Below are 13,132 nucleotides of genomic sequence, written 5' to 3' on the forward strand. Positions count from 1 at the left end.
GTTTACTTCCCATTCTCCCTCGCAGCATTTCCTCCTTCCTTCACTCTTGATACCCTGACGTCATACCTTCCAATAACATATTCACACTTAAACCTTGCCTCAGACCTTGTTTTCTAGGGGAACAGCCTGATACAAGCACCACAATGACCTCAAACTAATCAAGATTAGTTCTAGTTACTTGGGGGAGGAGTAGACTTCAGAAGAAAACTAGAGCTCTGCCGACATGGAAGAGAAATGACATAGCTAGAGAGAGGGTGATCAGCAGTGTTTGATTAGTACCTGCCTTGCTTCCCAGGGTTGTTAAAAGAGTTAAATGAGATAATGAGGTATAAATGTGCTCAGTCAACAATAAAATAACATAAAAATGTAGAGTTGTCATTAGACTCAAGACTATTCACAAGAAATTTACTATTTATTCACTCATTTAACAAAAATTATTTAATGAGCACCTACTGTTTGCCAGTCCTGTGGCTGGCAGAGATAATACAGTAGTTCCTACTTTGCAAGAGCTTCTTGTCTAGAGGGAAAATGAGCATATAAATTACATGTGATTACAATTTTCTAGAGGGAAATAGAGTGTGTGTTGTAAGAACCTAGGTTTGGGGGGTCAGACAAAGCTTCCTGGGCAAAATGATACATAAGCTAAGAGCTGGAGGATGATTTGGGGATAGGTGGTTGGGGGTGGAGAGATGTGATAAGTAGAAGGAAAAGCATATACAAAGGTGAGGAAGTAAGAGAGGGCTTGGTGTTATTTTTCTGGGTAGAATGGTAAAGGCCCATTTATGGAGCATGGGTTCCTTGAACTGAACTGTGAAGGCAATGAGGAATGACTGAAATGTTTAAGAAGGGTAGTTTTAGAAAGATCTCTTCAATAATGATAGAATGAGGGCTTCCCTCGTGGCGCAGTGGTTGAGAGTCCGCCTGCCGATGCAGGGGACACGGGTTCCTGCCCCGGTCTGGGAAGATCCCACATGCCGCGGAGCGGCTGGGACCATGAGCCATGGCCGCTGAGCCTGCGTGTCCGGAGCCTGTGCTCCGCAAGGGGAGAGGCTACAACAGTGAGAGGCCCGCATACCGCAAAAAAAAAATAATAATAATAATAATAATGATAGAATGAATGGAATTTTGTGGGGTAGGGATACAGGATGGGAGGAAGTGAGGAAGCTGAGATATAATGATGTAATGTGGTATTTTATTTGTTTAATTCAATTTTGGAGAGTTTTTCTTAGGTAAATATTCTTCATAATTTAGGACTTTTTTTTTCTTTTTTTTTTTTGCGGTACACGGGCCTCTCACTGTTGTGGCGTCTCTCGTTGTGGAGCACAGGCTCTGGACGCGCAGGCTCAGCGGCCATGACTCACGGGCCCAGCTGCAGATCTTCCCGGACCGGGGCACGAACCTGTGTCCCCTGCATCAGCAGGCGGACTCTCAACCACTGTGCCACCAGGGAAGCCAATAATTTAGGATTTTAAGAATATTACAAACCCCACATATGTCCCTAATGTCCCCACATATGTCTCCTCAAGGAGAGGTTAACATTTTCAAATAAAGGATGGAAAGGATCTTTGTGGTCTTCAACCCAGACAGTCATCTACATAATGGCTGTCTTTTGTTTGTGCTGTTAGTTCTGATTAGATCGTGGGGGTACTGAAGAGTGCAAGGTCAATAATGTGACACCCCAGGGGAACCAATTATCCCTGCAGAGAGAAGAACCACGTACTGAATATCTATATGTGACTTGTCATCTGCAGCCTTGAGCCACTGGTTACAAAGTGTACAAGGGGCAAATCTACTATACTAGTCCACTTACTCATCTTTTTTTTTTATTTATTTATTAATTCATGTATTTGTTTATTCCTTCCTATCTTTTCTGCTCGGGCTTTCATAACAAAATATCTTAGATTATTGGGCGGATTAAACAACAGACATTAATTTTCTTACATTTCTGGAGTCCAGAAGTCCAAGATCGGGGTGCAGGCCAGTTCAGTTTCCGGTGAGGAATCTCTTTCTGGCTTGCAGACAGCAGACTTCTTGCTGTGTGCTCACATGGCCTTTCCTCAGTGCATGTGGAGAAAGAGTGAGAAAGCTTCTGATGTCTCTTCTTATAAGGGCACTAATTCCATCATGAAGTTCCCACGATTATGACCTCATCTAACCCTGTTTATCACCCAAAGGCTGCATACAAATACCATCACATCACAGTTAGGGCTTCAACATATGAATTTTGGAGGATACGAATATTCAATCCATAGCACTTCTCTTTTGATTTCCTTCCATTCTTCCTTCAATCACTTATTTTTGTTTCATTGAAACTGTATTTATTGAATATCTCTATGCATTAGCTATATAATTGGCCACTGTTGGTACAAAAATAAACAAACATAGGCCTTGTTTCAAAGAGGTCTAGTGGAGAAAGAAAAGTGAGAAAATAAAAGATGACACTGTGGTGTGAGAGTGCCATAAGAGAGTTATGCATGAAATGCTATGAAAGTACACAGCAGAAATATAAACCTTCATAAATATAACCTTCATGTTGTGGGGCAGAGGGAAAGAGGAGGGGAAGGAGTGAGCATTGGAATATTATTGTTATTTTTTACATCTTTATTGGAGTATAATTGCTTTACAGTGGTGTGTTAGTTTCTGTTGTATAACAATGTAAATCAGCTATACATATACATATATCCCCAAATCTCCTCCCTCTTGTGTCTCCCTGCAACCCTCCCTATCCCACCCCCCTACGTGGATACAAGGCACTGAGCTGATCTCCTGTGCTATGCAGCTGCTTCCCACTAGCTATCTATTTTACATTTGGTAGTGTATACATGTCCATGCCAATCTCTCACATAGTCCCAGCTTACCTTTCCCCCTCCCCATATCCTCAAGTCCATTCTCTACATGGTCTTTATTCCTGTCCTGCCCCTAGGTTCTTCAGAACCTTTTTCTTTCTTAGATTCCATACATATGTGTTAGCATATGGTATTTGTTTTTCTCTTTCTGACTTACTTCACTCTGTACGACAGTCTCTAGGTACATCCACCTCACTACAAATAACTCAGTTTCGTTTCTTTTAATGGCTTAGTAATATTCCATTGTATATATGTGCCACATCTTCCTTATCCATTCATCTGTTGATGGACACTTAGGTTGCTTCCATCTCTTGGCTATTGTAAATAGAGCTGCAATGAACATTGTGCTACATGACTCTTTTTGAATTCTGGTTTTCTCAGTGTATATGTACATTAGTGGGATTGCTGGGTCGTATGGTAGTTCTATTTTTAGTTTTAAGGAACCTCCATACGTTCTCCATAGTGGCTGTATCAATTTACATTCCCACTAACAGTGCAAGAGTGTTCCCTTTTCTCCACACCCTCTCCAGCATTTATTATTTGTAGATTTTTTCATGATGGCCATTCTGACTGGTGTGAGATGATACCTCATCAGAGTTGTGATTTGCATTTCTCTAATGATTAGTGATGTTGAGCATGCTTTCATGTGTTTGTTGGCAATCTGTATATCTTCTTTGGAGAAATGTCAACTTAGGTCTTCTGCCCATTTTGGATTGGGATGTTTGTTTCTTTGATATTGAGCTGCATGAGCTGCTTATAAATTTTGGAGATTAATCCTTTGTCAGTTGCTTCATTTTTTAAATATTTTCTCCCATTCTGAGGGTTGTCTTTTCATCTTGTTTATGGTTTCCTTTGCTGTGCAAAAGCTTTTCAGTTTCATTAGGTCCCATTTGTTTATTTTTGTTTTTATTTCCATTTCTCTAGGGGGTGGGTCAAAAAGGATATTGCTGTCATTTATGTCATAGACTGTTCTGCCTATGTTTTCCTCTAAGGTTTTATAGTGTCTGGCCTTACATTTAGGTCTTTAATCCATTTTGCATTTATTTTTGTGTATGGTGTTAGGGAGTGTTCTAATTTCATTCTTTTACATGTGGCTGTTCAGTTTTTCCAGCACCACTTATTGAAGAGGCTGTTTTTTCTCCATTGTATATTCTTGCCTCCGTTATCAAAAAGAAGGTTACCATATGTGCGTGTGTTTCTCTCTGGGCTTTCTATCCTGTTCCATTGATCTATATTTCTGTTTTTGTGCCAATACCATACTGTCTTGATTACTGTAGCTTTGTAATATAGTCTGAAGTCAGGGGTCCAGATTCCTCCAGCTCCATTTTCCTTTCTCAAGATTGCTTTGGCTATTTGGGTTCTTTTGTGTTTCCATGCAAACTGTGAAATTTTTTTGTTCTAGTTTGGTGAAAAAAGCCATTGGTAGTTTGATAGGGATTGCATTGAATCTGTAGATTGCCTTGGGTAGTATAGTCATCTTCACAATGTTGATTATTCCAAGCCAAGAACATGGTATATCTCTCCATCTATGTGTATCATCTTTAATTTCTTACATCAATGTCTTATAGTTTTCTGCATACAGGTCTTTTGATCCTTAAGTAGATTTATTCCTATGTATTTTAATCTTTTAGTTGCAGTGGTAAATGGGAGTGTTTCCTTAATTTCTCTTTCAGATTTTTCATCATTAGTGTATAGGAATGCTAGAGATTTCTGTGCATTAATTTTGTACCCTGCTACTTTACCAAATACATTGATTAGCCCTAGTAGTTTTCTGGTAGCATCGTTATGATTCTCTATGTATAGAATCATGTCATCTGCAAACAGTGACAGCTTTACTTCTTCTTTTCTGAAGTAGATTCCTTTTATTGCTTTTTCTTCTCTGATTGCTGTGACTAAAACTTCCAAAACTGTTTTGAATAACAGTGGTGAGAATGGGCAACCTTGTCTTGTTCCTGATCTTAGTGGAAATGGTTTCAGTTTTTCACCATTGAGAATGATGTTGGCTGTGGGTTTGTTATTTATGGCCTTTATTATGTTGAGGTAAGTTTCCTCTATGCCTACTTTCTGGAGGGTTTTTATCATAAATGGGTGTTGAATTTTGTCAAAAGCTTTTTCTGCATCTGTTGAGGTGATCATATGATTTTCATCGTTCAATTTGTTAATATGGTGTATCACATTGACTGATTTAGGTATATTGAAGATTCCTTGCATTCCTGGGATAAACCCCATTTGATCATGGTGTATTATCCTTTTGATGTGCTGTTGGATTCTGTTTGCTAGTATTTTGTTGAGGATTTTTGTATCTATGTTCATCAGAGATATTGGCCTGTAGTTTTCTTGTTTTGTGACATTTGTCTGGTTTTGGTATCAGGGTGATGGTGGCCTCATAGAATGAGTTTGGAGTGCTCCTCCCTCTGCTATATTTTGGAAGAGTTTGAGAAGGATGGGTGTTAGCTCTTCTCTAAATGTTTGATAGAATTCACCTGTGAAGCCATCTGGTCCTGGGCTTTTGTTTTTTGGAAGATTTTAAATCACAGTTTCAATTTTAGTGCTTGTGTTTGGTCGTTTTATATTTTCGATTTCTCCCTGGTTCAGTCTCCAAAGGTTGTGCTCTTGTGAGAATTTGTCCAATTCTTCCAGGTTCTCCATTTTATTAGCATATAGTTGCTTGTAGTAATCTCTCATGATCCTTTGTATTTCTGCAGTGTCAGTTGTTACTTCTCATTTCTATTTCTATTGATTTGAGTCTTCTCCCTTTTTTTCTTGATGAGTTTGGCTAATGCCTTATCAATTTTACTTTTCTTCTCAAAAAACATACTTTTAGTTTTATTGATCTATGCTATCATTTCTTTTTCATTGATTTCTGATCTGATCTTTATGATTTCTTTCCTTCTGCTAAGTTTGGGGTATTTTTGTTCTTTCTGTAATTGCTTTTGGTGTAAGGTTAGGTTGTTTATTTGAGAGGTTTCTTGTTTGTTGAGGTAGGATTTTATTCCTATAAACTGCCTTCTTAGAACTGCTTTTGCTGTATCCCATAGGTTTTGGATCGTTGTGTTTTCATTGTCATTTGTCTCTATGTATTTTTTGATTTCCTCTTTGATTTCTTCAGTGATCTCTTGGTTATTTTGTAGTGTATTGTTTAGCTTCCATATGTTTGTATTTTTTTCAGATTTTTTCCTGTAATTGATATCTAGTCTCATAGCGTTGTAGTTGGAAAAGGTACTTGATACGATTTCAATTTTCTTAAATTTGCCAAGGCTTGATTTGTGAGCCAAGATATGGTCTATCCTGAAGAGTGTTCCATGAGCACTTGATGCATTTAATGTTGTCCCAGAAGTCTCTGAGACTGTCCTCAATTCTTTTCATTCTTTTTTCTTTATTCTTCTCTGCAGTAATTATTTCCACCATTTTTTCTTCCAGGTCACTTATCCATTCTTCTGCCTCAGTTATTCTGCTCTTGATTCCTTCTAGAGAATTTTTAATTTCAGTTATTGTCTTGTTCATCATTGTTTGTTTGCTCTTTAGTTCTTCTGGGCCCTTGTTAAACATTTATTTTCTCCCTTCTATTTCCAAGATTTTTGATCATCCTTATTATCATTACTCTGAATTCTTTTTCAGGTAGACTGCCTATTTCCTCTTCATTTGTTTGGTCTGGTGGGTTTTTGCCCTGCTCCTTCATCTGCCACATATTTCTCTGTCTTCTCATTTTGCTTTACTTACTGTGTTTGGGGTCTCCTTTTCACAGACTGCAGGTTCATAGTTCCTGTTGTTTTTGATGTCTGTCCCCAGTGGGTAAGGTTTCTTCAGTGGGTTATGTAGGCTTCCTCATTGAGGGGAACACTGGTGCCTGTGTTCTGATGGATGAGACTGGATCTTGTCCTTCTGGTGGGCAAGACCACGTCCAGTGGTGTGTTTTGGGGTGTCTGTGACCTTATTGTGATTTTAGGCAGCCTCTCTGCTAATGGGTGGGGTTGTGTTCCTGTTTTGCTAGTTGTTTGGCATAGGGTGTCCAGCACTGTAGCCTGCTGGTCATTGAGTGGAGGTGGGTCTTAGTGTTGAAATGGAGATCTCTTGGAGAGCTTTCGCCATTTGGTATTACGTGGAGCCAGGAGGTCTCTTGAGGACCCATGTCCTGAACTTGGCTCTCCCACCTCAGAAGCTCAGGTTTGACACCTGGCCAGAGGACCAAGACACTGTCAGCTGCACAGCTCAGAAAAAAAGGAGAGAGAGAGAGAGACAGAGACAGAGAGAGAGGGAGAGAGAGAGGGGGAGAGAAAATAAAATAAAATAATTAAAATTAAAAATTTTTTAAATATTCTTAAACATAAATAAAATAAAAAAGTAATAAAAGAAAGAAAGAAGAGAGCAACCAAGCCAAAAAAACAAATCCACCAATGATAACAAGCACTAAAAGCTGTATAAAAATGTGGCAAGGGCAAATGCTAAAAGCAAAGCTATACCAATGATAATAAGCTCTAAATGCTAAACCAAGCTAAACATAAAACCAGAAACAAATTAGATGCAAAAAGGAAACCCCAAGTCTACAGTTGTTCCCAAAGTCCACCACCTCAATTTTGGGATGATTCGTTGTCTATTCATGTGTTCCACAAATGCAGGGTACATCAAGTTGACTGTAGAGATTTAATCTGCTGCTTCTGAAGCTGCTGGGAGAAATTTCCCTTTCTCTTCATTGTTCACAGTGCTCCTGGGTTTCAGCTTCGGGTTTGGCCCTGCCTCTGTGTGTAGGTTACCTGAGGACGTCTGTTCACTGCCTAGACAGGATGGTGTTAAAGTAGCAGCTGATTAGGGGGCTCTGGCTCACTCAGGCCTGGGGGAGGGAAGGTTGCAGAATGTGGGGCAAGCCTGCAGCAGCAGAGGCCAGCATGACAATTGCATCAGCCTGAGGCACACCGTGTGTTCTCCCAGGGAAGTTGTCCATGGATCATGAGACCCTGGCAGTGGCGGGCTGCACTGGTTGCCAAGAGGGGAGGTGTGGATAGTGACCTGTGCTTGCACACAGGCTTCTTGGTAGCTGCAGTAGCAGCCTTAGCGTTTCATGCCCATCTCTGGTGTCTGTGCTGATAGCCATGGCTCACACCCCTCTCTGGAGCTCGTTTAGGCAGTGCTCTGAATCTCCTCTCCTCATGTACCCCAGAACAATGGTCTCTTGCCTCTTAGGCACGTCCAGACTTTTCCCTGGCCTCCCTCCTGGCTAGCTCTGGTGCACTAGCCCCCTTCAGGCTGTGTCTGCACAGCCAACCCCAGTCCTCTCTCTGGGGTCTGACCTCTAACACCCAAGCCTCAGCTCCCAAACCCCACCCATCCTGGCCAGCGGGTGAGCATGCAGACCTCCCAGGCTGGTGAGTGCTGGTCAGCACCAGTCCTCTGTGTGGGAATCTCTTTGCTTTGCCCTCTGCACCCCTGTTCCTGCACTCTCCTCTGTGGCTCCAAAGCTTCACCCCTTTCCCCGTCTCTGCCAGTGAAAGTGCTTCCTAGTGTGTGGAAACTTTTCCTCCTTCACAGCTGCCTCCCAGAGGTGCAGGTCATGTCCCTATTCTTTTGTCTCTTTTTTTTCCTTCTTCCTTTTGCCCTACTCAGGTATGTGAGGAGTTTCTTGCCTTTTGGGAAGTCTTAGGTCTTCTACCAGCAGTCAGTAGGTGGTCTGTAGGAGTTGTTCCACGTGTTGATGTATTTTGGGCGAGGAAGGTGATCTCCACGTCTGACTCCTCTGTCATCTTGAAGGTCTCCCAGTGGAATATTATTGAAGAGAGAGCATTAGGAAATCCTCTGAAGGAGAAGATATATTTGATCAGAGTCTTAAAGCAAAGAAGACATCAGCCTGGTTGGGGCATTGGAGATGGGGCTGGGCTTGGTACTCCAGGTAGAGGGATCACACAGGAAGAGTGAAGCTGTATGTGACAGCATAATGTGTGCAGGGAACAGCAAAGTTTACCATGAATGGTAATGAATGGCGAGACCTTGGGTGACTGTGGGGAGAGTCATCAGAGAAGGCTGGGACAAGGGGCAAGAAGCAGACCATGAGTGTCCTTCTGGACCGTGGTATGAAGTTTGAATTTATTTTGAAGATATTAAGAGGTTTTGAAGGTTTTTAAACAGGAGCGTGACATAAACAGGTTTGCATTTTTGGAATGTGGATGAATTTAGGAATGTGAAGGGTAGATAGGCAGGGCTGGAAGCAGAGAGACAATTACAAAGGGTGTTTGTTTGCAAATCTGCTCTCAATGTTGTTTGACACCCCCTATTGATGGGGGGGGTGGTCAGTGGCATCATTGTTTTTATCCATTCAGGGTGTTACACAGAGAAGGAGAGCAAAACTCCTGGTGTTTGGATAAAGAAAACATGAATATGAAAGATGCTCACCATATGTGGGGGATAAATTCTAGAAGACTTGGTGACTAAGGAAATTTATGAATTCTATAATAATAATGAAAAACCTCCTTTTAACTCTCATTTATCTAGCATATGCTGTTTTCTTTCTTTAGTCGCCAAGCTCAAGAATATCAACCATTCTGAAATAATGCTACACATTGGGTTTGAAAAAGGGCCACACCTCCCTGTGTCAGAACATGGCATGTTTCCAATAGCTTGTGATGAATATTATAAGGTCAGAACCGTGAGCAATGGCGATGGCATATTCTTAAAAGTTTTTCTCTAAACTTGGGCTGTAGGATCAAGAAATAACTGAGAATATTATTAGATTTTCTAAGCTTTCCCAAGAACTTTCCATTTGAATTTGTAAAATTAACATAGTTCAGAGCTTCCTTTCTTTTTCAAATGAACATTTCCTCAATGGGATTTACTACCATATGGGTAGGTAAAATGGTAATGAATGACATTTCGCTTCATCTGGTTCAGAAAAAATCATGCTGTTCAGTCACCCTATCTTCCCTGAATGGAGGAAGGACATTTAATCTGCATGTCACTTTCTTTTGCCAGAAGTCAGTAACGCTCAGTATTTTTAGCTCCTTTTGAAAGTCCATTAGTACTGTTGCTTTATTTATTTATTTATTTATTGAGGCCTTTCCTGTCTTATGCACTGACATCAGCATACTTCTGGTTTTCTGCTTGGACCTATGGGAGAGTTTCTTTCATTCACCTTCCTGTTCATAAACCCTGCCTAGATTTTCTTAAGTCTCTTCCTATCTTTCTACTCGTTATTCATTAAGTCTTGTTCTCCTCTTTATCCTTTCTTAATGTTGAGGTTTTTTTCTAGACTGTATGTCATTTCAAATAGCCACCCACGTACATCACAGATTCAAGCTCTCGCACCTGTGTTCTCACCCCGATTGTGTGACCACCTCTTAGATGTAGGATATGAGAGCCGTGTGGGATTAATGCTGTACTGTGACACACAGAATCTGTAAAAACACAGTGATGAACGCTATATTCAAAAGTGCAGTAACTCTAGCTGGGAAAGCATGATGGCTCGATTTTAAATCTAGGCAGATTATAGGCTGAAAACAACTTCTGGTGGAGATGTCTTAGTGGTTAACTTATTAAACTCTTAAGAGGAATTTAAAAACTTACTGAAGAAAGAATGAATGGTACCAATTCTATCTGCTTCATCAGTTGAAAGTTGGGGCTCACTGTTTGTGGTATAAGGTCAGAGAAATGCAAATAAATGGGATGATCCTCACACTTCTAATTGCCACTTTTCCTGGGTTTTCTGCCGAGAGAAGGTGATTAGGCTCAAATGTGTGACCCATGTATATAGGCATCAAAGAGTTAAAGAGCAAATCCCTAGTTATCACACAGAACAGCTTTTAACTTCTATCTTTATCCGAGGACGTTCACTATGTGAGGCAGGAATAGCCACCATCAGGCGTTATAGTAATGAGAAAAGGTCTTCCAGGCAGTCCAGAAAATATTTATTTCTCATCGAAAATGATGCAAGACTTGAACAAAGCAACACATAACAAAACTACTCTCATGCAGCAGGAGTAGGCATTTGATGGGTCATACAGGCAAGGTCACATGACCTGTTAGCCTGCAATGAAAATATCTGTGTGGTAGCAGTTAAGTGGTAGAAGTAGAAATAGAAGAGTGATGGAAATAGAAAGACACTGCCCTTCTGCATAATGTGATGGTGTAGCTGCTTTTGGATGGAGGGCTTGTCCATACACTATGGTTTCAGTACTATAGGGCTTTTTTGAAGACTGAGTTTCATTTAAAGTACATGATGAGTTTTCAGATGATTCACAGACACACAAATATTAGGACGAAAACTTGTCCCAAAAATATTAATTTTGAAGAATTATTTGCTTTGTAAACTTTTTCTACTATAGCTTCACTCTCTTTTGGGGAAGCAAAATTGACATAATGTGAGATTTAGAAATTTCAGGTATTCATTTTACTGAAGTTTAACATATATACGCAACACCACAATCAATATGTAGAACATTTTCATCACCCAGAAAGTTCTCTCATGCCAGTTGTAGTCAATTCCCACATCTAACTGGCAACGATTGATTTGATTTCTATCACCATAGATTAATTAGTCTTGCCTGTACTTAAATATCACGTAAATGGAATCCTACACTGGGGGCACTCTGTTCTGTCTGGGTTCTTTTTCCATATTCTCAGCAACATTTGGCGTTGTCTATCTTTTAAATTTTAGTTCTTCCAGTTGCTTTGAAATGGTAAGTGATATTTAATTGTCCTTTTAAACGTGGAATTCTTTGCTAAATAATGGTTTTGAATACCTACTTATGTGCTACCTTTGTGTTATAGTATGTGCTCATGTCTTATTTTTGTGAAATGTCTGTTCAAGTCTGCAGTCTACTTGGTAATTTGGTTGTTTGTCCTTTATTAGTTAGTAAGAATTCTTTATTCTGGATACAAATTTTTTGTCAGATATATGTATTGCAGATATTTTCTCTCAGATTGTGACATGCCTTTTTATTTTCTTAATAGTTCTTATATATAATTCTTAACAGTACTATGACTTTATTTTGTCCTGTCTGAGAAATCTTTGGCAATCCCAACTTGTAAAGACATTCTCCTATGTTTGCTTCTAGAAGTATTTTAGTATATATATATAAATATAATCCTTGATGAGTTATAGTGTAGGTAGGTGTTGAAATTTTGGGTTTTCTTTCTTTATTCTTTTTTTTGTTTTTCTGACCATGCCACACAGTTTGCAGGATCTTTGTTCCCCAACCAGGGACTGAACCCGGGTTCTGGAGATGAAAGTGTCAAGTCCTAACCACTGAACAGCCAGGGAATTCCCTAGTTTTTCTTATATGTTATTTAGTTGGTCCAGCCATGTTTGCTGAAAAGACTTTCGTTTCCCCTATTGAATTATCTTGGTATCTTTGTGAAAATCAATTGATCCTGTATGTGTGGGTATATTTCTGAAATCTTTTTCAGGTCTAAACCCAATACAACAGTGCTTTTTAGATTGTCATTAACTCAGTGTCAATCTTTAACTTTGTTTTACTTTTTCAAGATTACTTGGTATATTCTGGTGACTTTGCATTTATAAAAAAAAATTGGAATTATTTTATTGTTTTCTACAAAGAAAGACTTTGAAATACTGTTTGGGATGATGCTGAATCTGACATCTTAACAATATTGGATCCTCCAAAATTTAATTTCTCTGAGCAATGTTACATAGATTTCAGTATGAAGGTCTAGCCCACTTTCATTAAATTTATTCCCAAAGATATTTTTAATAGCTAGGGAGGTGTAACTAACGTACTATGAAAACCATCCTTTGCAAGTGTACAGTTCAGTGCTTTTGTTAAATTTATAGATGTTGCCAACATCATTTCAGTCCAGTTTTAGAATATTTCAATCACCCAGAAAAGCTTCCTCATATTATTTACAGTTAATCCCCATTCACCCTCATAGCCCTTGGCTACTATTGATCAAATTTATGTCTTTATAAATGTCTTTATAAACATTTAATATAAATGAATCATGTAACACTTTTTTTTTTTTTGCAGCTGGCTTCTCTCATTATAATGTTATTGAGGTTCATCCTTACTGTAGCATGCATCAGTAGTTTGTTCTTTTGGACTGGTGAATAATATTCCATTGTATGGATATACCACAATTTGTTCATTCGTTTACCAGTTGATGAGCATTTGGGTTTTTTCCCCCAGTTTTTGGCGTTTATGAATAAAGCTGCCATGAACATTCCTGTACAAGTTTTGTGTGGACATATATTTTCATTATTTTGGGGTAGATTCCTAGCAACTGGATTGCTGGGTTCTATGGTAACTTTGTGTTTAGCTTTTTTTCCCCCAATTGAATTATAATTA

Source organism: Leucopleurus acutus, assembly GCF_964270905.1.
Source record: "Leucopleurus acutus genome assembly, chromosome: 2".
Lineage (NCBI taxonomy): Eukaryota > Metazoa > Chordata > Mammalia > Artiodactyla > Delphinidae > Leucopleurus > Leucopleurus acutus.